Here is a 27,446-nt window from a genome sequence, read left to right on the forward strand (position 1 = left end):
AAATATTGCCCAGAAGTCATGTTATTCTGTGTACCCCATCGCCCTTCATAATGCACTCCCAACCCCCTTTTAAAAGTGCTCCCCCAAATTTGACAGCACCCCCCCCCAAATCATAGAGTGTAGGGGGGGTGCAGTAAAAAACATTTGGGGTTCCTCACCATAAGTCTCATCCTATGTAATCACCCCATCTGTGGGAATGGGAACCACTGCATGAGTGTCCACATTTGGCTCTTCTCTGACCCCTCCTCTCTACCCTGACTTGCCTCCTTCTCATGCATCCATGACCCCTTCTTCATCCCAGGACTCCAGCCACCCTGGCTCTCCTCCTACAACCCTTCTCTATGTCATTAATCTCTAACCCCTACCCACTACACCCACCTCATCTATTCCCCTTCTTTTACCTGTCACTGTCCCCGCCCCTTGCACTAGCCACACCCATGTTTCTTACCGACCACTCTGCAATCCACCAGCTGACAGGCATGACTCCACTCTGACACCACACACACACACACACACACACACACACAGGTTTTACTTACCAATTGGCCACATAGGCCCATCTGGAACTTACCTCTGCTGCACCACAATCAGTCACCTCGTGCCAATCCCGGGATTTGAACACTGGTCACCTGGATGGAAGGCAGGAACTTACCCACTGGGCCACACTGGTTTCCATGTCATTACCCTATGAAATCGTCCCTATAACATGGTCTTCCGTTTCATGTGCAATGGAAGCCACAAGCACTGACACCAGGGCCTGTATGTTGCTCATAGTTACTACTGCAGTAGTTTTACCTCCAAGAAGCCGTAGCTCAATGGTAAGTCTTGTGCCTCTGGTGTCACAGATTCTCCCAAGACAAGGGTTCAAGTCCTGCCAATGCTGTCCAAGTGATGGTTTAATTTTCATTTGCTAAGTTTATTTTCACTTGGAAAAACAGAGGAGACCTAGGGAGCAAGATGGAATCGACCTGAGTTCACGCTGCTCGGCTGCTTACGCCGGACGCGTAACGCTCGGCTAGCTGCCCTGCGCCGCCACCCGAGATGCCAGAGCGCCGCGTTTACTGCTCTGCAATGCGAGTACGGAGACTGCTCCTCTTGGAAGGGGGGCTTGTATTGGAGATTTCGTCCCGGCTGAAGGCTAATCGGCCCGTCTTCATTTCACCCAAGAAGCTGGTGGGAAAAACATTGGCTACGCTGCATGCTATTAAACACCCGACTTTGCGCTCTTTTCCTTTGGCATTCCTTGCAGCCATCAGCGGGGTTAACGGTCTCCAGGACCCTTGGACTGCGTTTCTCAAAGATCCCTGTGAGGCGAAGCTGCTGGAACACAGTAGGATCATTATGAGCACGCGTGGGGCCCGAAGAGGCTCCAAACAAAAGACTCCTGTTACTGCTTTGGACCCCAAAGATGCAAAAGCCGCCAAAGATGCCGCCGTCGCTGCCACTGAGGGAACTCCAAAATCTAAAAACGAGGTCAGTGGGGACAAGAAAATGCAGGGGAAACATGGGGGCAAGTCAGGGGGGGTGTTCTGCTTCGAGACATAAAAAACGCTGAGATCTCTCTCCCCCCCCCCTGCAAAAATCTTTCTGGGAGTCAAAAAAAACATTTCAAACCCCAGCATGAAACCTCTATCCTCTCTTACTACCCACTCACCAGCAGATATCGCAAAGGCTGGGACATCCCAGACAGGGAATGGAGTGGACCTTGTTGCTCCATCCACTTTTATTAGATAACGACTTGGCCGAACTAAGAGAGCCCACAGGGATTCAGGATGGGTCTTCCCCTGTCCCGGTGCCGGTACCACTACCCATAGACAATAAAATTGCTTTGTCACAGCCCTCCCAACAGACACAGGAACCTGAAAATATACTCCGCAAGAACAATTCAGAGGCCCCTTGGCTCACTTCTGATCCCGACTCCGGAGTAGGGATTTACAAAGTAATCCAACACCTGTCGGTGCCCCCTGGTTCACAGACTCCCTGGACTCCTGAAGCAGGAGGGGAAGATTTCTACTCTATATCAGACAGTACTCCAAATTCTTCTAACGAAGATGTCTCTGGAGAAGCCAGCGAAGAGGACAGTGAGACCTCACTTCAAAACACAGGCACAGTACAGCGACAGAAAAAGTCCACCAGCAAAAACAGGCGCCGCAGTCACCTAAAATGGGATTACTCCGACTCTCAGGTATCATACCCCCTAGATGAAGACGATTTAAACTCTACTCAGTGGGGTAGTTCCAAGAGCCTACATGCTGAAATGGCTGAACCCTCTTTAGCCTCTATCTTGACCTCCATCAAGGAGTTTCACGAAGAAGTCCGGGCGGACAATCGAATCGCCAAAAATGCTGCCAAAAAATTGCAGGGTGGGCTAAGGCGTCTGAACAAAACCTGTGTAGACATTAGCGAGCGGGTTTCTATGGCAGAAACACGAATTGATCACTTGGAAACTGACGCTCTGCTCACCAAAGAGCAGGGAGTGTCTAATACCGCCTGTATGATGGACCTGATGACAAAAATGGAGGACCAGGAAAATCGCCAGCGCCGGAACAACCTCCGCTTACTAGGTATTCCGGAGGGGAAGGAGGGGGACGACCCCCGGCGCTTCATAGTTCAACTACTAAAAGACTCCTTTCCAGATCATCCAGGCTGGGATTGGGACTATGAAGTCCAGAGGGCACACCGATTCCCCTTTTATCAAAAGCGACAACATAGCGGTGCCAATACGCTAGGAGGGCAGCCTAGAGTATTCCTTGTTTACTTTGGAAACTTTTGCCTTAGACAGATGATATACGACCAGGCCCGCTTTAACTCCAAGAAGGGAGCAAATTTGTAACATTTTTTGCCAAACCAGACTTTTGCCACCAGACCGTTGAACGAAGATGGCGTATGAGACAACAAATTTCCCCTTTTCAACAGCTGGGGGCAGAAGTGTTTCTCATGGTCCCCTCAAGGCTCAAAGTAATACTAAACGGGAGCACTAAGGTTTTTCTCTCTGAGATCAAGGCAGGGGAGTATTTGGAGGAATTGAAAGGCAAGAACAAGTGACACTCGCTCACTAGGGCTTACAAATGAGGTCAGACTCAAATCGAACTTCTTTATTTTATTTTTTATTTTTTTTACCTCGATTCTGGCATCTTTTGTTTTTTTTCTCTCTGTGACCCTAATTGGCTTTTCACCTCATTCTCCACTGCGTGGGCTTTTTTCCTTTTCTTTAGGCTGTTACTACATCGCTTCACTCCATTACGTTACTATTGAACATCGCTAAGAGAAAGGGGCATGCGGCTGAACTTATAAACTAGAGCCATAGAATATATCAATCCGGCGTGGCCGGCAGTCGGGGCTCAAGCTGATTTTCATCATTCAGGCTCTGCCTGATTGCTCGACGAAGGGGGGTGGGAAAGGCACTATAGAGAAAAGTTTTGCACAGATAAATCCAGCACGAGTTTTTTAATTTTTTTCTGCACATACATATGCATACCTAAGACACACTTGCCATGGCATAAGATAAGATATCAGGAACCTGTAGTATTATTATTATCCTTTGGCTTCTTTTTTTCCCTTAAAAATGGCTAAGTTAAACTCTCTAAGAATTGTCTCTGTTAACATCTGCGGGCTAAACGATCGCTCAAAAAGACAGAACGTGGCGCTTGGGCTTTGCTCTTTGGGGGGGGACATTAATTGTATTCAGGAAACTCATATCAAGGGCTCTCAGAGATATTTATTAGACTCCTTGGGTTTTCAAGTCTTAGGGGCCACTACACAGGGCTCAAAAAACAAGGTGGTGGATATTTTGGCTGAAAGAAAACTCTCTATCTTCTCACCCAGGGTCAAGGCCGATCCCTTAGGCAGATGGGTGATTACCGAGTGCCATGTCTCTAATAACCCCCCTTTTACCCTCTGCTCAATTTACGGGAGCAATTTAGACGACCCAGGAGTTATAAATTTGGTCTCCGGGGAACTAGCACACTGGCCCACCCCCATTGTCCTCTGTGGCGATTTGAATTTGCATTTACCCTCCAACTGGGATAGTGTCAGTCACTGGAAATACAAGGGTAGGAAACCACAGGTATATCAGGCCTTGATAGACCTTGCACAGGTACATGGTCTTAGAGACTGCTGGGCAAGCCTAAACCCCTCCTTGCCAGGGTATACTTTTTACTCTGCTCCGCACCACACCCTTGTTAGACTAGATTATTTCTTTCTTTCATCCTCGATCATTAATAATTGCACTATTGAAATGGCCCCACGTTTTATGTCCGATCATAATCCCCTTATCATCAATATTACAGGCCTAGGGAAAGTCAAAGCGGTCTCCACCTGGACCTTTGAAAAAGCTCTACTACAGGATCGGATGTATAAAACACATATGCAAGGATGGCTAGAGGAATCTCTGGAATTCAATGTTGGCTCTGCTCCTCTTATGACAGTTTGGGAAGCATTAAAGTAGGGGTCAGAGGCGAAACCCTGGGTTTCTCAATACGCAAAAATAAAAAAGAGAAAGCGGTGATAAACAACCTACAAGGAAAGCTCAGGGTGGCTGAAACTAAGCTGACTCACCACATTCAGACCGGACAAAACATCGAGACAGTCCAGAAGGAGGTAGTGCTGGCCACAGCCGAAATTGGGGCAATCTTTGCGGAAAAGACCGCCGCAAAATGGCCAAGTACCCGGGAGAAAAATTATGAGTGTAGTGACAACATTGGACACCATTTGGCCGTCAGGACTAGGCAACAGGTCTCCTACAACGAGATTCGCACGATTAAACTCCCATCGGGGGTTGAGACTAACAACACAGATCATATTCGAAACGGATTCCAGGATTTTTATTCCAAGCTTTATACCGAAGAGATTTGTGGCCCTAGCGACTTAATCGCTCTTGAGACCACTAATTACCATAGCGAGGTCAACCTCAGATCTCTTTCCTTAGAAGATACAAACAGATTAGATATAACTCCCACATGGGATGAGATATTGGAGTCCCTTAACAGTTTGCCTGACGGGAAAGCCACTGGGCCAGACGGCATTCCAGTAGAACTTTATAAGTCCTTTGCTCCACAGATTAAGACAATCTTTACAGAAGTAATAACATCTATTTTTAACGGGACTTTACCACCAGCATCCTGGTCTATGGCCAGAATAGCTACTTTCCCAAAGAAGGACAAATCTCCAACAGAGATGAGCTCATATCGACCAATAACGCTCATAACTGCGACTCAAAAATCTTTTCCAAAATATTAGCTAATAGAATCTCTTCTGTGGTTGAATCGTTGGTTTCAGAGTGGCAGCACGGGTTTATCCCGAAAAAAGGAACAACCGAACATGTCAGAAGGGCCATTACTCTTTTTGACGCCGCACAGGCTGCCGGAGACCCGATGTCACTTACACTCTTGGACGCTGAGAAAGCCTTTGATCGGGTCTCCTGGCGATTTCTGTGGGCGGTCATAAAGAGAATGGGATTTGGACCTAAGATCACGCAGGCAGTACAAGCCCTCTATGTAAAACCAACAGCTTGTGTCTCAGTTAATGGGCAACTAACCAGTCAGTTTAAGATCTCCCGGGGCACCAGGCAGGGCTGTCCATGCTCCCCATTGCTGTTTGCCCTTTATCTTGACCCCTTTATCAAGCAAATAGAGAGAAATAATGAGATCCTCCCAGTTAACCTCCAAGGCAGCTGTACTAAGATCATGGCTTATGCCGATGACCTGGCCATCACTTCACCTGACCCCTCAAACACCATAGTGGCTCTTGAAAATGAGGCGCTAAAATTTGGGAGGCTTTCTGGCTATGCTCTGAACCAAAAACAAAACCCAAATAATAACAAATAGCCAAGCTTTATGGACTGACTTTCGAGTTGTCTCTAAAGCCAAATACTTAGGAGTTTCTATATCATCAAATTTGAATGAAATTGTCACAGACAACCTAGCCCCTCTGGCACTATACACAAAAAAGGCCCTGAAACAAATTAACAACTTACATTTAACCCTTGTAGGCAGATGCAATGTCATAAAAATGACATACTTTCCCAAACTCTTGTATTTCTTTCGCACAATACCCTTGGAGTTTAGTAAATCCAATTTGTTAAAATTTCAACAAATTTTCACACAGTTCATCTGGTCTTACTCCCAACCCAGGAGGGCACTAAGGCAGCTTTGTCTACCAAAGGAGCGAGGGGGCTGGTCCTTTCCCAATATTACACTCTACTACTGGGCTTCGGTTCTACAATATAGAACAGAACTGCTAAAAGAGGCTCCACCCCTCCAGACCATAGGGCTCCCCACGCCTTTTCAGCTACTGCTGGGTGAACAGTCCTGGGGCTGCCTACTTCGGGAGACCACCTACGGATACTACAAAAGGGTGAGGTTTAAGACACTACTAAACTCTTTTAAAACCTTTTACAGCATCCGTAAAACTTCTACACTCCCACGCTGAATAATGGCAGCTTACCTGCTATATTCGGTAGAGCTTACCTTTCAGACTGGCGAAGGCCGGCATACTGAAATTAGGAGACCTTGTTACCTGTGAAGGGGTGGTCCCTTTTTCGGAGCTACTGGTTAAGTTTAAACTCAAAAATGAAGATGCTTTTAAATACTACTGTATATCTGACTTTTTGTCTAGGAAGGCAGGGGGGCCTTCTGGCTTTAGGGAAACCGACATGCTTAACATCTTACGCAAGCCAGTTGCGCCACGAATTGGCTTATTATACAACATAATAAATAGACAGACCCTCGACGACTTACAGAACATAGCCGATAAATGGTCCAGCAAAACTGACACTTCTAATACCACTTTTTTTTAACTCACTTTCCCTCTCACAGAACATTTTTTTTCTATATCTTACCCCTAGTAAGATTGCTAAGTGGGGGTCTGGCCAAGGCACCCTTTGTCCGAGATGAGCGGAATACGGGGTCAACTCTATCCATATTTTCGCTACATGCTTAAAACTCTCCATTACTTTAAACAGAATACAGGAATTCTTAAAGGAAGTTACAACTCAGCCCATAATATTGAATCCTACCATTATTTTGCTAGGAACGCAGACCGAGTCCTCCCAGCTGAAAAGAGATGGTTTAATTTTCATTGCCATGACTGTCTGGAGGCTCTGTGTGGCTTCCTCCTGGCTAGATCCGGAGCCTCCATCGTTCTCACACTGGCTAGCCCGTTTCATTGCCACATATTATTTAGAAATCGCCATATATGCAAAGAAGGGAAGAAGGGGCCGGAAGAAGGGATTAGAGCTTTGGGAAAAAATGAGCCTTTGGCTTGCACAGTCAGGATAATGTATGCGCTTCTCTCCTTCTTTCGTTTTTGTTTCTTTTCCTTTTCCTGTTTACTGTGTCTTTTCTTTTCTCATACCCAAACGCAAGTTCTTTCTTTTTTGTGGGGTGGGGGGAAGGGTTCCATTTTGTAATGCTTATTGTAATCTTCCCTTTTCTTTCTGTACTGGCAAATAAAAAAAAAAAAAAAAAGGAAAAACAGAGGAGAAAAGTGCCACTCTTTTTGGCACCTGCGTCCAAAAATTATACATCTTTTCCTGATGACCTTCCACCAACCTCCCTTTTTCTCAAGTAGGTGCAATAGGGACAATGCCTTATCTTCCCTTATAAATGTGTTTATTCTTAGTCCTTTAAATTCAGCGTACTTTAGAGCACAAATGTTGCCTCAGGTGTATATATGAGCACAAGAATGCAAGGAGGGTGTTATACTGATAGTAAAATAGGTTGGATGGTGGTGATTTTTCATTTTGGTGTGACCCGATCTCTCCAATCAGGTCTTTGATGCATGACATGTTGGCTAGGATAAAGGTCAAGTAGGAGCTCTGGCTAATGAAATGAAGGGTAAAGTTTGAGGCAAGTGAAACTCCCTTTATTAGGTGCGATAGGAAGCTAGAAAGATTGTTTTTTTCAAGAGGCAGAGAAGAGCAGAGTTAGACCTTTGCTTCAGGAAGTCTTAATCATGCATACTGAAGCAAGTGAAGGGATTGTGGTGACACAGCACAGCACAGAACAGCACTGGGCTGGGCTGGGCTGGGCTGGGCTGGCACTGGCACTGGCACTGGGGCTTTAAGCAGCCCCTTCCTTCCTTTGAAGGAAGCCCACGAGCCCTCGAACGCCCAGGTTCTGTATAGAGGATGACTGCAGGCAAATTGGGACCCTGCTACATTAGGGTGACGTCCCCATGTTCGGCCTTCGAGTGGCAAAATCTTTAGCCTGAGATAGGTAGGCTGCTTTTGAATTTGGCTGAAGACCATTTGTTGGAGGCTGTATCACAGCGCAAGCCGGCGACTTTCTCAGAAGACAGTAAGCATGAGAGGACATTATTTGCATAGGACAGCCCTCTTCTAAGTCCCATCATTCTGTTGCAATTGCCATGTAGCGTTACTAGAGGGCAGCATTACGAACATAAGAGCACACCAAGGCTTTTCTTCTGCTTGCTCAGATACCTCTTGTTCATGTTCGTCTTGCAGGGCCTGCAGAGTCGAGGACTGCGATGACTGAGTGAATGAGTAATGAGGTACATGCTGGCCTGTATTTGTGGTGAAAGGGGAATGTTTGGAAGGAAAACAGCCAGACGAAAGTGTCAAAGCATACGTGTTTGCTGAGTGATTGAGTGAGTGTCACCTGGCTCTTTGAATGGACATGTGAGAGAGGAACATGCAGCTCCATTGTCCTCAGATGAGAGAGAAAGCACAGATGAATATTTTCCTGAAATAAAAACACTTACACCACCACAAAGCTGACAAGAGCGATATGCTGCTTTGCAGGTGTAAGGATTTGCCATGTTTGGTGCATAAATATGCATGGTTAGCGAGGTTTTTCTCAGAACGTCAGCAGCGCACCCTTTAGTATTATCCTTAGGCCAGAAATATCAGGCACTCCTTTGGGGTATGAGGCCAAGAAATCCTTTGGGAAGCTTGCTCCAGTCATCTGAAGGATAGAAAAACACTGGGGAAAAGTTACAGAGGGAGCCAGGCTGCACAACATTTGGTCATGGTTCGATAGAAATCTTTAGCAAGGACTTTTGACCACCCCTCGCTGTGGGACCTGGATGCCCATACCTCTGTGGCTCTGACACCTTTTTTGACCTCTGGATAGCACCGTCTCATTACCCCTCAAACATTCCCTCTGAGTACCCCAGCTTTGGTAGTGCACCAACACGTTTCAATCCCTTGAGTGACTACAGACACCCTTCCTATGTGCTCTCCATTTACATTCCGTCAGTAACCCAGGTGCTTCTGTCACTGTTCAGTCTCAAGTGGCCGGTTGGATGCACATTGCTCGGATGTACAGGCACTTACCACTCTGTACAGCCCTCTCAGCACACACAGACCACACTTCTTTAAATCATAAATACATGTTCTGACTAACAGTAATGCTGTGCCTTCCCTCTGTAGATCATACCCAACGTAAGAAGGACAAATAAATTGAAGAGCGTACCAAACTCTCAACAGACACTGCCAGAACATGTGCTGCTGCCTATTTGCATGCCATGATTATTCTCTATGACCCATCCAACTACTTTCCACATGTACCCTTTCCCTGCCTCATTCATCTGCTCCAATGCCCCTATTTATTTAACAAATGTTAGTGCTCTCAGATATCATAGCGGGAATCTCTATACCATGTCTTGCCAATAGAAATATCCCAAGGGTCCCTATAACATGCCGCACGGAGGGAAGGGGAGGCAGAAAAATCTTGGTGAGCACCACCTGCAAAAATTCCACGACATGCTCCTTGTTGTACCTTTCAATACAATAACTGCAGTTGGATTGTATGGTGCCCCCCCTTGGGGTTGGTAATGGAACTGTCACATACCTGTTTGCCCCAAATCCCCCCTGTTGCCCCTATCCTTTCGGGGTGCATCCCATAAAGGAGGTGGGGAGCAATAAAAAGTATGGGTAGCCTCCCAAAAATTGCCCAGAAGTCATGTCATTCTGTGCACCCCATCGCCCTTCATAATGCACTCCCAACCCCCTTTTAAAAGTGCTCCCCCAAATTTGACAGCACCCCCCAAAATCAGAGAGTGTAGGGGGGTGCAGTAAAAACACATTTTGGGGCTCCTCACTATATGTCCCATCCAATGTATTCACCCTATCTGTGGGAATGGGAACCACTGCATGTGTGTCCACATTTGGCTCTACTCTGAGCCCTCCTCTCTCCCCTGACTTGCCTCCTTCTCATGCATGCATGACACCCTTCTTCACCCCAGGACTCCAGCCTCCCTGGCTCTCCTCCTACACCTCTTCTCTATGTCATTAATCTCTAACCCCCACCCACTACACCCACCTCATCTGTTCCCCTTCTTTTACCTGCCACTGACCCCGCCCCTTGCACTAGCCACACCCATGTTACTTACCAACCACTCTGCAATTCACCTGTCACTGACCCCGCCCTTTGCACCAGCCACACCCATTTAACTTACCAACCACTCTGCAATTCACCTGTCACTGACCCCGCCCTTTGCACTAGCCACACCCATTTAACTTACCAAAAACTCTGCAATTCACCTGTCACTGACCCCGCCCCTTGCACTAGCCACACCCATGTTACTTACCAACCACTCTGCAATTCACCTGTCACTGAACCCGCCCTTTGCACTAGCCACACCCATTTAACTTACCAACCACTCTGCAATTCACCTGTCACTGACCCCGCCCCTTGCACTAGCCACACCCAAGTTACTTACCAACCACTCTGCAATTCACCTGTCACTGACCCCGCCCTTTGCACTAGCCACACCCATTTAACTTACCAACCACTCTGCAATTCACCTGTCACTGACCCCGCCCCTTGCACTAGCCACACCCAAGTTACTTACCAACCACTCTGCAATTCACCTGTCACTGACCCCGCCCTTTGCACTAGCCACACCCATGTTACTTACCAACCACTCTGCAATTCACCTGTCACTGACCCCGACCCCGCCCGTTGCACTAGCCACACCCATGTTACTTACCAACCACTCTGCAACTCACCTGTCACTGACCCCGCCCCTTGCACTAGCCACACCCATGTTACTTACCAACCACTCTGCAATTCACCATCTGGCAGGCATGACTCCACTCTCACACCACACACACACACACAGTTTATACTTACCAATTGGCCACATAGACCCATCTGGAACTTACCTCTGCTGCACCACAGTCACCTCGTGCCGATCCCGGGACTTGAACCCTGTTCACCTGGATGGAAGGCAGGAACTTACCCCCTGGATCCTGGGACTTGAACCCTGGTCACCTGGATGGAAGGCAGGAACTTACCCCCTGGACCACACTGGTTTCCATGTCAATACCCTATCAAATCGTCCCCATAACATGGTCTTCCGTTTCATGTGCAATGGAAGCCACAAGCACTGACACCAGGTGCTGTATGTTGGTCATAGTTACTGCTGCAGTGGTTCAGACCTCCAAGGAGCTGTAGCTCAACGGTAAGTCTCGTGCCTCTGGTGTCACAGGTTCTCCCAAGGCCAGGGTTCATGTCCTGCCAATACTGTCCAAGTGACCTGAGAGGGTAAATTTTCAATCTGTGGTTTAATTTTCATTTGCTAATTTTTTATTCACTTGGAAAAACAGAGGAGAAAAGTGCCACTCTTTTGGCACGTGCGCCCAAAAATTATACATCTTTTCCTGAGGAGTCTGACCTTCCACAAACCTCCCTTTTTCTCAAGTAGGTGCAATAGGGACAATGCCTTATCTTCCCTTATAAATGTGTTTATTCTTAGTCCTTTAAATTCGGCGTACTGTAGAGCACAAATGTTGCCTCAGGTGTATATATGAGCACAAGAATGCAAGGAGGGTGTTATACTGATAGTAAAATAGGTTGGATGGTGGTGATTTTTCGTTTTGGTGAGAGCCGATCCCTCCAATCAGGTCTTTGATGCATGTGATGTTGGCTAGGATAAAGGTGAAGTAGGAGCTCTGGCTAATGAAATGAAGGGGAGATTTTGATGCAAGTGAAACTCCCTTTATTAGGTGCAATAGGAAGCTAGAAAAATTGTTTTTCTCAAGAGGCAGAGAAGAGCAGTTAGACCTTTGCTTCAGGAAGTCTTAATCATGCCTACTGAAGCAAGTGAAGGGATTGTGGTGACACAGCACAGTACAGTACGGCACTGGGCTGGGCTGGGCTGGGCTGGGCTGGGCTGGCACTGGGGCTTTAAGCAGCCCCTTTCTTCCTTCCTTCCTTTGAAGGAAGCCTACGAGCCCTCGAACGCACTCGAACGCCCAGGTTCTGTATGGAGGATGACTGCAGGCAAATTGGGACCCTGCTACATTAGGGTGACGTCTCCATCTGCGGCTTTCGAGTGGCAAAATCCTTAGCCTGAGATAGGTAGGCTGCTTTTGAATTTGGCTGAAGACCATTTGTTGGAGGCTGTATCATAGCGCAAGCCGGCGACTTTCTCAGAAGAAAGTAAGCATGGGAGGACATTATTTGCATAGGACAGCCCTCTTCTAAGTCCCATCATTCTGTTGCAATTGCCATGTAGCGTTACTAGAGGGCAGCATTACGAACATAAGAGCACACCAAGGCTTTTCTTCTGCTTGCTCAGATACCTCTTGTTCATGTTCGTCTTGCAGGGCCTGCAGAGTCGAGGACTGCGATGACTGAGTGAATGAGTAATGAGGTACATGCTGGCCTGTATTTGTGGTGAAAGGGGAATGTTTGGAAGGAAAACAGCCAGACGAAAGTGTCAAAGCATACGTGTTTGCTGAGTGATTGAGTGAGTGTCACCTGGCTCTTTGAATGGACATGTGGGAGAGGAACATGCAGCTCCATTGTCCTCAGATGAGAGTGGAAGCACAGATGAATATTTTCCTCAAATAAAAACACTTACACCACCACGAAGCTGACAAGAGCGACATGCTGCTTTGCAGGTGTAAGGATTTGCCATGTTTGGTGCATAAATATGCATGGTTAGCGAGGTTTTTCTCAGAACGTCAGCAGCGCACCCTTTAGTATTATCCTTAGGCCAGAAATATCAGGCACTCCTTTGGGGTAAGAGGCCAAGAAATCCTTTGGGAAGCTTGCTCCAGTCATCTGAAGGATAGAAAAACACTGGGGAAAAGTTACAGAGGGAGCCAGGCTGCACAACATTTGGTCATGGTTCGATAGAAATCTTTAGCAAGGTCTTTTGACCACCCCTCGCTGTGGGACCTGGATGCCCATACCTCTGTGGCTCTGACACCTTTTTTGACCTCTGGATAGCACCGTCTCATTACCCCTCAAACATTCCCTCTGAGTACCCCAGCTTTGGTAGTGCACCAACACGTTTCAATCCCTTGAGTGACTACAGACACCCTTCCTATGTGCTCTCCATTTACATTCCGTCAGTAACCCAGGTGCTTCTGTCACTGTTCAGTCTCAAGTGGCCGGTTGGATGCACATTGCTCGGATGTACAGGCACTTACCACTCTGTACAGCCCTCTCAGCACACACAGACCACACTTCTTTAAATCATAAATACATGTTCTGACTAACAGTAATGCTGTGCCTTCCCTCTGTAGATCATACCCAACGTAAGAAGGACAAATAAATTGAAGAGCGTACCAAACTCTCAACAGACACTGCCAGAACATGTGCTGCTGCCTATTTGCATGCCATGATTATTCTCTATGACCCATCCAACTACTTTCCACATGTACCCTTTCCCTGCCTCATTCATCTGCTCCAATGCCCCTATTTATTTAACAAATGTTAGTGCTCTCAGATATCATAGCGGGAATCTCTATAGCATCTCTTGCCAATAGAAATATCCCAAGGGTCCCTATAACATGCCGCACGGAGGGAAGGGGAAGCAGAAAAATCTTGGTGAGCACCACCTGCAAAAATTCCACGACATGCTCCTTGTTGTACCTTTCAATACAATAACTGCAGTTGGATTGTATGGTGCCCCCCCTTGGGGTTGGTAATGGAACTGTCACATACCTGTTTGCCCCAAATCCCCCCTGTTGCCCCTATCCTTTCGGGGTGCATCCCATAAAGGAGGAGGGGAGCAATAAAAAGTATGGGTAGCCTCCCAAAAATTGCCCAGAAGTCATGTCATTCTGTGCACCCCATCGCCCTTCATAATGCACTCCCAACCCCCTTTTAAAAGTGCTCCCCCAAATTTGACAGCACCCCCCCAAAATCAGAGAGAGTAGGGGGGTGCAGTAAAAAACACATTTTGGGGCTCCTCACTATATGTCCCATCCAATGTATTCACCCTATCTGTGGGAATGGGAACCACTGCATGTGTGTCCACATTTGGCTCTACTCTGAGCCCTCCTCTCTCCCCTGACTTGCCTCCTTCTCATGCATGCATGACACCCTTCTTCACCCCAGGACTCCAGCCTCCCTGGCTCTCCTCCTACACCTCTTCTCTATGTCATTAATCTCTAACCCCCACCCACCTGTTCCCCTTCTTTTACCTGTCACTGACCCCGCCCCTTGCACTAGCCACACCCATGTTACTTACCAACCACTCTGCAATTCACCTGTCACTGAACCCGCCCTTTGCACTAGCCACACCCATTTAACTTACCAACCACTCTGCAATTCACCTGACACTGACCCCACCCCTTGCACTAGCCACACCCAAGTTACTTACCAACCACTCTGCAATTCACCTGTCACTGACCCCGCCCCTTGCACTAGCCACACCCATGTTACTTACCAACCACTCTGCAATTCACCTCTCACTGACCCCGCTCTTTGCACTAGCCACACCCATTTAACTTACCAACCACTCTGCAATTCACCTGTCACTGACCCCGCCCTTTGCACTAGCCACACCCATGTTACTTACCAACCACTCTGCAATTCACCTGTCACTGACCCCGCCCCTTGCACTAGCCACACCCATGTTACTTACCAACCACTCTGCAATTCACCATCTGGCAGGCATGACTCCACTCTCACACCACACACACACACACACACAGTTTATACTTACCAATTGGCCACATAGACCCATCTGGAACTTACCTCTGCTGCACCACAGTCACCTCGTGCCGATCCCGGGACTTGAACCCTGGTCACCTGGATGGAAGGCAGGAACTTACCCCCTGGATCCCGGGACTTGAACCCTGGTCACCTGGATGGAAGGCAGGAACTTACCCCCTGGACCACACTGGTTTCCATGTCAGTACCCTATCAAATCGTCCCCATAACATGGTCTTCCGTTTCATGTGCAATGGAAGCCACAAGCACTGACACCAGGTGCTGTATGTTGCTCATAGTTCCTACTGCAGTGGTTCAGACCTCCAAAGAGCTGTAGCTCAACGGTAAGTCTCGTACCTCTGGTGTCACAAGTTCTCCCAAGGCCAGTGTTCAAGTCCTGCCAATACTGTCCAAGTGACCTGAGAGGGTAAATTTTCAATCTGTGGTTTAATTTTCATTTGCTAATTTTTTATTCACTTGGAAAAACAGAGGAGAAAAGTGCCGCTCTTTTGGCACGTGCGCCCAAAAATTATACATCTTTTCCTGAGGAGTCTGACCTTCCACAAACCTCCCTTTTTCTCAAGTAGGTGCAATAGGGACAATGCCTTATCTTCCCTTATAAATGTGTTTATTCTTAGTCCTTTAAATTCGGCGTACTGTAGAGCACAAATGTTGCCTCAGGTGCATATATGAGCACAAGAATGCAAGGAGGGTGTTATACTGATAGTAAAATAGGTTGGATGGTGGTGATTTTTCGTTTTGGTGAGAGCCGATCCCTCCAATCAGGTCTTTGATGCATGTGATGTTGGCTAGGATAAAGGTGAAGTAGGAGCTCTGGCTAATGAAATGAAGGGGAGATTTTGAGGCAAGTGAAACTCCCTTTATTAGGTGCAATAGGAAGCTATAAAAATTGTTTTTCGTGGTGACACAGCACAGTACAGTACGGCACTGGGCTGGGCTGGGCTGGGCTGGCACTAGTGCTTTAAGCAGCCCCTTCCTTCCTTCATTTGAAGGAAGCCTACGAGCCCTCGATGACTGCAGGCAAATTGGGACCCTGCTACATTAGGGTGACGTCCCCATCTGCGGCCTTCGAGTGGCAAAATCCTTAGCCTGAGATAGGTAGGCTGCTTTTGAATTTGGCTGAAGACCATTTGTTGGAGGCTGTATCACAGCGCAAGCCGGCGACTTTCTCAGAAGAAAGTAAGCATGGGAGGACATTATTTGTATAGGACAGCCCTCTTCTAAGTCCCATCATTCTGTTGCAGTTGCCATGTAGCGTTACTAGAGGGCAGCATTACGAACATAAGAGCACACCAAGGCTTTTCTTCTGCTTGCTCAGATACCTCTTGTTCATGTTCGTCTTGCAGGGCCTGCAGAGTCGAGGACTGTGATGACTGAGTGAATGAGTAATGAGGTACATGCTGGCCTGTATTTGTGGTGAAAGGGGAATGTTTGGAAGGAAAACAGCCAGACGAAAGTGTCAAAGCATCCGTGTTTGCTGAGTGATTGAGTGAGTGTCACCTGGCTCTTTGAATGGACTTGTGAGAGAGGAACATGCAGCTCCATTGTCCTCAGATGAGAGAGAAAGCACAGATGAATATTTTCCTCAAATAAAAACAATTACACCACCACGAAGCTGACAAGAGCAATGTGCTGCTTTGCAGGTGTAAGGATTTGCCATGTTTGGTGCATAAATATGCATGGTTAGCGAGGTTTTTCTCAGAACGTCAGCAGCGCACCCTTTAGTATTATCCTTAGGCCAGAAATATCAGGCACTCCTTTGGGGTATGAGGCCAAGAAATCCTTTGGGAAGCTTGCTCCAGTCATCTGAAGGATAGAAAAACACTGGGGAAAAGTTACAGAGGGAGCCAGGCTGCACAACATTTGGTCATGGTTCGATAGAAATCTTTAGCAAGGACTTTTGACCACCCCTCGCTGTGGGACCTGGATGCCCATACCTCTGTGGCTCTGACACCTTTTTTGACCTCTGGATAGCACCGTCTCATTACCCCTCAAACATTCCCTCTGAGTACCCCAGCTTTGGTAGTGCACCAACACGTTTCAATCCCTTGAGTGACTACAGACACCCTTACTATATGCTCTCCATTTACATTCCGTCAGTAACCCAGGTGCTTCTGTCACTGTTCAGTCTCAAGTGGCCAGTTGGATGCACATTGCTCGGATGTACAGGCACTTACCACTCTGTACCGCCCTCTCAGCACACACAGACCACACTTCTTTAAATCATAAATACATGTTCTGACTAACAGTAATTGTTGGACAGGCCACACGAAGGGCTTGCTCCCTCCCCGCACGACAGGGCCCGAGCTCCGGCCCACCAGGCATAACCCACGAAAAGCACCCGTACCCCGTCTCCCGACGGATCTTCTGCCCTCGGACCTCTACTCATCACGGGGCCCAGCCCCGCCGGCTTCCCCGGCCGGTTCAAGCCGCCATCTTGGGCCCTGCACCACGAGGCCGCGTGGCCTCGCCCCGACCCTAACCCCGGGCCTGACCGGCCCCGACATCCCGGCACCACCATCCACCCAGGAGGTGAGCGGACCACTTGGCAGGTCAATGGGAGGACGAAGTGTCAAGAGCTCTTTCCCCGCCAGGTGCCGATCGCCCCCAGCTCCCCCAGGCGCTGGCTCCACCCCCTGCTGGGTGTCTGGACACCTTCATCCCGGGCCCTCCGACCTCCAAGTGCGAGGGTCCGGACATCAAAGAGCGCCTGCCCTATAACTGGGGCAACTCCGGAGCAGGAAGGCAGTTGTATCCTGGAGTCGAGAGACACCGAGAGAACTCAGCCTTGACGGACTACTGGCGCTGCCGTAGCCCGCTCTTGTGAACCCTCGTCCTGCCTGCTGGCGCTGCCGCGGCCTTCTACAACATCCATCCTCGTCGGGACCTGCTGGCGCTGCCGCGGCCCGTTGTAGCGACCATCCTCACCGGGACCTGCTGGCGCTGCCGCGGACCGTACATCGACCATCCTTCCGGGACCTGCTGGCGCTGCCGCGGCCCGTTGTAACGGTCAACCTCACCGGGACCTGCTGGCGCTGCCGCGGACCGTACATCGACCATCGTTCCGGGACCTGCTGGCGCTGCCGCGGCCCGCACCAACTAAGCTCGAGGATTGTGAGCTAATCATCATCTCATCCAAACTACCTGACTGGTAGACAGACTGTCCCGCTACCCCTTACCCTGCTTTGAGAGACTTGAATCGAGGGGACCCCTGAGTCCAGACCTCCTTGTACCATTCAACCGTACCTTAAAAAGTGCTTATAAAGAACACTGAACCTTATCCGTGTGTGGTATCTGTCTGTGGGGGGGGAAGTTACTTATCTGTACGATCGCTGGAGACGGCTCTCCCCGGAGACCTCTCCTCCTGACCCCGGCCGACCCTCCCGGTCCGTCTATCCTTTCTAACATTGGTGGCCAGCGGCGCGATCCGAATCAACGCGTAATCGTACAGAGAGTAGCTCACCCCACGACAACAACACGATGTCAGCCAAAGATAGCAACTCCACCGAGAAATTCCAAATGGAGAAATTAGAAGAATACAACCACCGCGAACTGAGACAATTCTGCATAGAACTTGGCATTGCTACCACCGGCCTGAGTACCAAAGAGGATCTAAAGCACGCCCTAGAGTCATGGGCAGAAACTGGGGTCGCCGGACCCTCCGACCAAAGCAGCATCACACCAGAGGGGAACGCCACGGCTCCCGAGGAGCGGGGAACGGGCCTCTCGCAGGAGGAGATCCGAGAAAGAGAAAGAACCAGATTGCACGAGTTGGAAATGGCACGACTCAAGATGGATGGGGAACTCAAGTTAGCTGAACAGAAACTCAACCTCGAGCACATGCGGCTCCGAGATGAACGAGAAGAGAAGCAGAGACAGAGAGAGCTGGAGGAGAAAAAAATAACGCTCGAACACGAGCGCAAACTGGCGGAAATAGAACTACGGAAACAGAATAAAGAACTGGGGGTGCCTGAGCGACCACACACCCCGGGGCCAATCGAGAAAAAAGTCCACATCCCCAAGGATGTTGTCCGCGAGTATGTCCGAGAAGACGACATACAACAGTGGTTTAAAGCCTACGAGATCGCCATGACCTCCCACCGGATCGACCGGAGTGATTGGGGAGCCGGACTCTGGGGGAGGTTTATCAACGAGGGGCACGATGCCCTACTGCAGCTCCCAGATCACCAAATGTCGTCCTACGACCACATGAAGGCTGCACTCCTCACCCGCTACGGCCTCACACCCGAAATGTACCGCCAGAGGTTCAGAGATTGCACCCGGATCCCAGGTACAACTTGGGTAGAATACGTGAACTATTTCAGCCGTGCCTTCGAGGGTTGGATAAAGGGGAGCCAGGTCACCACCTACGAACAACTCTTTAACCTGATGGTATGGGAGCACCTGTCGAACAACTGCTTCGTCGAGCTCAGGCAGCACCTCCTCGACAGTAAGCTGACTGACCCCCGGCAGCTCGCCGCCGAAGCTGACCGATGGGAAAGCACCCGAGTGGGCCGGAGGGGGCCACACGAACAGAACAGAAACAACCAAGGCCAGCACCGTCCTCGGGGAGGAGGAGGGGGCCAGGGGCGAGGGAGAGACGCCTTGCCCGCAACACCCGTGGCCAGCACCCCGGCTCCGGCCGCTCGGGGCAACCCCCCGTGGCGTCCTGGGGTCCGAGCCAACGTCACGTGCCACCGATGCCAGCGAGTCGGCCACTACGCCAATGACCCGAGCTGCCCGCAGAACCAAACACCCAAGCCCCGCCAGGTAGCTGCCGCCGCCCTGGGGGAAGAGCGATCATTGGAGGAACCAGAGGAGTATGAGCCGGCCCAGCAAGAGTGGGAACCGGCCGCCATGGTCCTGGCGTGCTTAGGGGGAAGAGACATGGTCCCGCGGGCTCCCCTACCCGCTAACACCAGGAAATACGGTCAGTGGGTGACCATTAATGGACAGCGAGCCGAGGCCTTGCGTGACACAGGCGCCAGTGTGACGGCCGTCCGCTGTCACCTGGTGAAGCCCGAGCAGATCCTGCCGAACATTCTCTGCCCCGTCCGCTCGGCAGACAACTCTGAAAGTATGTGTCAAATGGCCTGAGTTCCATTCGAATGGGGAGGGGTCTCCGGCCTGTTGAAGGTGACGGTCCGGGACGATGCCCCCGTGGACTGCCTCCTGGGAAATGACCTCGAGAGTTCCCCGTGGGCCACCGTTGAGAGAAGAGAGCACCTGGGGATGCTGGGCCTCCCGGACTGGGCCTGCATAACCACCCGGTCCATGGCCGCCCGTGCCGTCCCTCGATCAGAAGAACCAGAATGGCCAGCACCTCCGCCCCCAGTCGCCCCAGTAGAAGACACCGACGAGGCCAGCCTCCCAGACCCGACGGCCGAAGGGGACGCGCAACCCCAGGACCTTCCTGACCTGGCTCAGTGGCGTCAAGAGGGGGGGCCCACCCAAGCACAGTTCCGCCAGGAACAAAGGACCTGTCCCTCCCTCGAGGGACTCCGCCAACAAGCCAGCGCCCAGAACGCAGGGGACTCCACCGGAACTCACTGGGTCTACTGGGATAACGACCTGCTATACAGCGAGCAAAGAATCGCCGAGCTGGGGGCCGGTCGAGTACTGGTGGTACCTCTCCGCTTCAGAGACTTTCTGCTCAACCTGGCCCACGATGTCCCCCTGGCTGGACACCTGGGCCAAGATAAAACGTACAGCCGCCTAGTGACCCACTTTTTCTGGCCGAAGATGAGGAATGACGTCCTGAACCACTGCCGATCTTGCCCCACATGCCAAGCCAGCGGGAAGAGTGGTCGGAAGCTGAAAGCCCCTCTGCAACCCTTCCCTGTGGTCACCACCCCGTTCGAGAGGGTGGGGATAGACATCGTGGGGCCTCTGGACCCCCGCACGGCACAAGGACACAGGTTCATCTTAGTACTGGTGGACCATGCCACCCGCTACCCCGAGGCGGTGCCCCTACGGACCGTGACAGCTCCGGTGGTTGGCCGGGCCCTAATGGGGATCTTCTCCCGGGTAGGCTTCCCCCGAGAAGTCGTCAGCGACCGAGGCACGAACTTTATATCCAAATACATGAAGTCCCTCTGGCAACAATGCGGGGTCACCTACAGATTCACGACCCCCTATCACCCCCAAGGGAACGGACTAGTGGAGCGTTTTAACCGCACCCTCAAGGGGATGATTGGGGGATTGGAAGAGCCCCTCCGTCGCCAGTGGGATGTACTACTCCCGTGCCTCCTCTTCGCCTACCGCGAAGTTCCCCAGAAGTCCCTCGGTTTTAGCCCTTTCGAACTCCTGTACGGGCACCCTGTGCGAGGGCCCCTCAGCCTAGTAAAAGAAGGTTGGGAGATGGCCCCCCTAAAGACCCCTCCAGACGTCTTCAAATACCTCCTGGCCCTACGCAATCAGACCCGGCGCTTCAGAGAGATGGCCAAGGCGAACCTCGAGGCCAGCCAGGAGGACATGAAGAGGTGGTATGATCACAATGCCTCCTCCGTTGAGTTCGAGCCTGGACAACAAGTATGGGTGATGTCCCCCACCGAACCATGTGCCTTGCAAGATAAGTGGACGGGGCCCTTCAAAGTGGTCGAGCGCAAAAGCCCCGTCACTTACCTCATCGACCTGGGGACCTCCCGGAACCCCCTTCGGGTCCTCCACACCAACCGACTCAAACCACACTTTGTGCGCTCAGAACTCAGCCTCCTGATGGCTACGGACAGTGGGGCAGAGGTAGACTCCGAATCCCTCCCGGATCTTCTGAAGACTCAGGAGAATGACGGCTCCGTGGACGGGGTCCGGCTCTCTGACACCCTCACTTCGGAGCAACGCCAGGGCTGCCGGAACCTCCTGCTGCAGTTCGCTACCCTGTTCTCCCCCACCCCCGGGGTCACCCCTTGGTGTTTGCACGACGTGGACACCGGGGACAGTCCCCCTGTCCGACACCGGGCCTACCGCGTACCAGATCGGGTACGGGCCTGCATACAGGAGGAGGTGGCCAAGATGCTCACAATCGGGGTCATCGAGCCCTCGGACAGTCCCTGGGCCAGTCCGGTTGTATTGGTCCCCAAAGCCGCTGCCCCCGGCACCGCACCTGAACTGAGATTCTGCGTCGACTACCGGGGCTTGAACGCTGTCACCCGGACCGACGCTCATCCGATCCCCTGAGCAGACGAGCTGATCGACCGGCTGGGGGCCGCCCGCTACCTCAGTATCTTCGACCTAACAGCGGGCTACTGGCAGATCGGCCTCACACCCAGGGCTCAGGAACGGTCAGCCTTCTCTACCCCCGATGGCCACTACCAATTCAAGGTCATGCCCTTCGGCATGAAGAATGCCCCCGCCACGTTTCAACGCCTCGTGAACCAGGTCTTGGCGGGGCTCGAAGAGTTCAGCGCTGCCTACCTGGACGATATCGCTGTGTACAGCCACCACTGGCCCGACCACCTCCGTCACCTCCAAGAGGTCCTACAGGCCCTCCAGCGGGCCGGCCTCACAATTAAGGCCGGCAAGTGCCAAATTGGCCAAGGGTCTGTGACCTACCTTGGGCACCAAGTGGGAAGCGGGCTGGTGGCCCCGCTACAACTTAAGATTGCTGCCATCCAGTCCTGGCAGCCCCCCGTCACCCAGACCGAGGTCCGAGCCTTCTTGGGGATCACCGGCTACTACCGGCGGTTCGTGAAAGACTACGGCAGCATCGTGGGGCCCCTCACGGGTCTCACGTCCAAGAACCAGCCGAAGCGGATTAACTGGACCCCCGAATGTCAAGCGGCCTTCGAGAAGCTGAAGGCCGCTCTATGCACCGCCCCTGTGCTCCAGGCCCCCGATTACAGTCGGGAATTCATGGTACAGACCGACGCCTCCGACCACGGCATCGGAGCCGTCCTTTCTCAGTTAAACCCCGAAGGTCATGACCAGCCGGTGGCCTTCATCAGTCGACGTCTCCTGGCCCGAGAACAGCGCTGGAGCACCATCGAGAGGGAGGCCTTCGCAGTGGTGTGGGCCCTCAAAAAGCTCCGGCCCTATCTCTTCGGTACCCACTTCCGGGTACAAACCGACCATCGACCCCTGCAGTGGCTGATGCAGATGCGGGGGGAGAACCCAAAACTCTTGCGCTGGTCCATTTCCCTGCAGGGAATGGACTTCACTGTGGAGCACCGACCAGGCCAAGACCACGCCAACGCGGATGGCCTGTCCCGCTTTTTCCGCCTCAACGAAGAGAGTCCCCAAGGAGATGGGTGACTCTCCCCGTCTTCAGCTGGGGGGGACGCATGTTGGACAGGCCACACGAAGGGCTTGCTCCCTCCCCGCACGACAGGGCCCGAGCTCCGGCCCACCAGGCATAACCCACGAAAAGCACCCGTACCCCGTCTCCCGACGGATCTTCTGCCCTCGGACCTCTACTCATCACGGGGCCCAGCCCCGCCGGCTTCCCCGGCCGGTTCAAGCCGCCATCTTGGGCCCTGCACCACGAGGCCGCGTGGCCTCGCCCCGACCCTAACCCCGGGCCTGACCGGCCCCGACATCCCGGCACCACCATCCACCCAGGAGGTGAGCGGACCACTTGGCAGGTCAATGGGAGGACGAAGTGTCAAGAGCTCTTCCCCCGCCAGGTGCCGATCGCCCCCAGCTCCCCCAGGCGCTGGCTCCACCCCCTGCTGGGTGTCTGGACACCTTCATCCCGGGCCCTCCGACCTCCAAGTGCGAGGGTCCGGACATCAAAGAGCGCCTGCCCTATAACTGGGGCAACTCCGGAGCAGGAAGGCAGTTGTATCCTGGAGTCGAGAGACACCGAGAGAACTCAGCCTTGACGGACTACTGGCGCTGCTGTAGCCCGCTCTTGTGAACCCTCGTCCTGCCTGCTGGCGCTGCCGCGGCCTTCTACAACATCCATCCTCGTCGGGACCTGCTGGCGCTGCCGCGGCCCGTTGTAGCGACCATCCTCACCGGGACCTGCTGGCGCTGCCGCGGACCGTACATCGACCATCCTTCCGGGACCTGCTGGCGCTGCCGCGGCCCGTTGTAACGGTCAACCTCACCGGGACCTGCTGGCGCTGCCGCGGACCGTACATCGACCATCGTTCCGGGACCTGCTGGCGCTGCCGCGGCCCGCACCAACTAAGCTCGAGGATTGTGAGCTAATCATCATCTCATCCAAACTACCTGACTGGTAGACAGACTGTCCCGCTACCCCTTACCCTGCTTTGAGAGACTTGAATCGAGGGGACCCCTGAGTCCAGACCTCCTTGTACCATTCAACCGTACCTTAAGAAGTGCTTATAAAGAACACTGAACCTTATCCGTGTGTGGTATCTGTCTGTGGGGGGGGAAGTTACTTATCTGTACGATCGCTGGAGACGGCTCTCCCCGGAGACCTCTCCTCCTGACCCCGGCCGACCCTCCCGGTCCGTCTATCCTTTCTAACAGTAATGCTGTGCCTTCCCTCTGTAGATCATACCCAACGTAAGAAGGACAAATAAATTGAAGAGCGTACCAAACTCTCAACAGACACTGCCAGAACATGTGCTGCTGCCTATTTGCATGCCATGATTATTCTCTATGACCCATCCAACTACTTTCCACATGTACCCTTTCCCTGACTCATTCATCTGCTCCAATGCCCCTATTTATTTAACAAATGTTAGTGCTCTGAGATATCATAGGGGAATCTCTATACCATCTCTTGCCAATAGAAATATCCCAAGGGTCCCTATAACATGCCGCACGGAGGGAAGGGGAGGCAGAAAAATCTTGGTGAGCACCACCTGCAAAAATTCCACGACATGCTCCTTGTTGTACCTTTCAATACAATAACTGCAGTTGGATTGTATGGTGCCCCCCCTTGGGGTTGGTAATGGAACTGTCACATACCTGTTTGACCCAAATCCCCCCTGTTGCCCCTATCCTTTCGGGGTGCATCCCATAAAGGAGGAGGGGCGCAATAAAAAGTATGGGTAACCTCCCAAAAATTGCCCAGAAGTCATGTCATTCTGTGCACCCCATCGCCCTTCATAATGCACTCCCAACCCCCTTTTAAAAGTGCTCCCCCAAATTTGACAGCACCCCCCCAATATCAGAGAGTGTAGGGGGGTGCAGTAAAAAACACATTTTGGGGCTCCTCACTATATGTCCCATCCAATGTATTCACCCTATCTGTGGGAATGAGAACCACTGCATGTGTGTCCACATTTGGCTCTACTCTGAGCCCTCCTCTCTCCCCTGACTTGCCTCCTTCTCATGCATGCTTCTCATGCATGCATGACACCCTTCTTCACCCCAGGACTCCAGCCTCCCTGGCTCTCCTCCTACACCTCTTCTCTATGTCATTAATCTCTAACCCCCACCCACTACACCCACCTCATCTGTTCCCCTTCTTTTACCTGTCACTGACCCCGCCCCTTGCACTAGCCACACCCATTTAACTTACCAACCACTCTGCAATTCACCTGTCACTGACCCCGCCCTTTGCACTAGCCACACCCATTTAACTTACCAACCACTCTGCAATTCACCTGTCACTGACCCCGCCCCTTGCACTAGCCACACCCATGTTACTTACCAACCACTCTGCAATTCACCTGTCACTGACCCCGCCCCTTGCACTAGCCACACCCATGTTACTTACCAACCACTCTGCAATTCACCTGTCACTGACCCCGCCCTTTGCACTAGCCACACCCATGTTACTTACCAACCACTCTGCAATTCACCTGTCACTGACCCCGCCCCTTGCACTAGCCACACCCATGTTACTTACCAACCACTCTGCAATTCACCTGTCACTGACCCCGCCCTTTGCACTAGCCACACCCATTTAACTTACCAACCACTCTGCAATTCACCTGTCACTGACCCTGCCCCTTGCACTAGCCACACCCATGTTACTTACCAACCACTCTGCAATTCACCTGTCACTGACCCCGCCCCTTGCACTAGCCACACCCATGTTACTTACCAACCACTCTGCAATTCACCTGTCACTGACCCCGCCCCTTGCACTAGCCACACCTATGTTACTTACCAACCACTCTGCAATTCACCTGTCACTGACCCCGCCCCTTGCACTAGCCACACCCATTTAACTTACCAACCACTCTGCAATTCACCTGTCACTGACCCCGACCCCGCCCCTTGCACTAGCCACACCCATGTTACTTACCAACCACTCTGCAATTCACCTGTCACTGACCCCGCCCCTTGCACTAGCCACACCCATGTTACTTACCAACCACTCTGCAATTCACCTGTCACTGACCCCGCCCCTTGCACTAGCCACACCCATGTTACTTACCAACCACTCTGCAATTCACCTGTCACTGACCCCGCCCCTTGCACTAGCCACACCCATGTTACTTACCAACCACTCTGCAATTCACCTGTCACTGACCCCGCCCCTTGCATTAGCCACACCCATTTAACTTACCAACCACTCTGCAATTCACCTGTCACTGACCCCGCCCTTTGCACTAGCCACACCCATTTAACTTACCAACCACTCTGCAATTCACCTGTCACTGACCGCGCCCCTTGCACTAGCCACACCCATGTTACTTACCAACCACTCTGCAATTCACCTGTCACTGACCCCGCCCTTTGCACTAGCCACACCCATTTGTTTTTCATTTCAAAACTTTATTCGATTCAGAACAAAAGAATCATAAAAGTCAAATTTCATTTACAAACATTATTTCAAAATCATTTTAAAAAGAGATTCTTACAATTATAACACTAAACTGTTAAAAATTCATTAGCTAAAATAATCACAAATGAGAACCCCATAGCTGTTACTTCCAATCAAATTAAATGATTTCATTGGTTCTTCGTGCCAAGGCATACATTGAGGTGCCAGTTAAAACAAATAAGAAAATCAGAAAATCACGCTGCAGTAATACACAATATACATGATCAAGGGTCAGCTTAGTGGTGCCAGATTTAGCCGTACCGTTTTCTAATCAAAAGTGACACCCGTATAAAATTTAGCATTGCACAGCAGACACCAGGTGAAGATAGGGATAATAAATATTCATAGCCCTCTTCATAATGGCATGGTTGCTTTTCCTTAAGGATCGGCTTGATAAACCTAATTCTCGGGTCCTTATATAGGGGACAGAAAAGAACAATATGCATCGTGCTTTGGCTATCTTTGTCATTGCAAGGACAGGGGGGCAGTCTCTCACACCAACCCCCCTGTTTAGGAAACGCAAAGAGAAAGTGCAGGGTGTGTAACCTAAACCTTGTCAAGTAGAATCGCCATTGCACATGGTTTGTGAAGGATAAATAAAACTGGTGCAGCAGAGTAGCCTTAGGAGCATAAGGGCCAACCAGGGAATTCACAAAAGGTGATTTCCAATAAGTTGTTTTAATTACAGCTTTGATATTTCCCTGTATATTTTCGGGGTTGTCAAAAATGTCACCCAGGCCTAATTTATAAAACATTTCATTTACATAAAATAGCCAGGGGATCTGTTTCATGTTTGCCAATTTTAAACAATCCCGGAGGAT

Source organism: Triturus cristatus, chromosome 7, assembly GCF_964204655.1.
Source record: "Triturus cristatus chromosome 7, aTriCri1.1, whole genome shotgun sequence".
Classification (NCBI taxonomy): domain Eukaryota; kingdom Metazoa; phylum Chordata; class Amphibia; order Caudata; family Salamandridae; genus Triturus; species Triturus cristatus.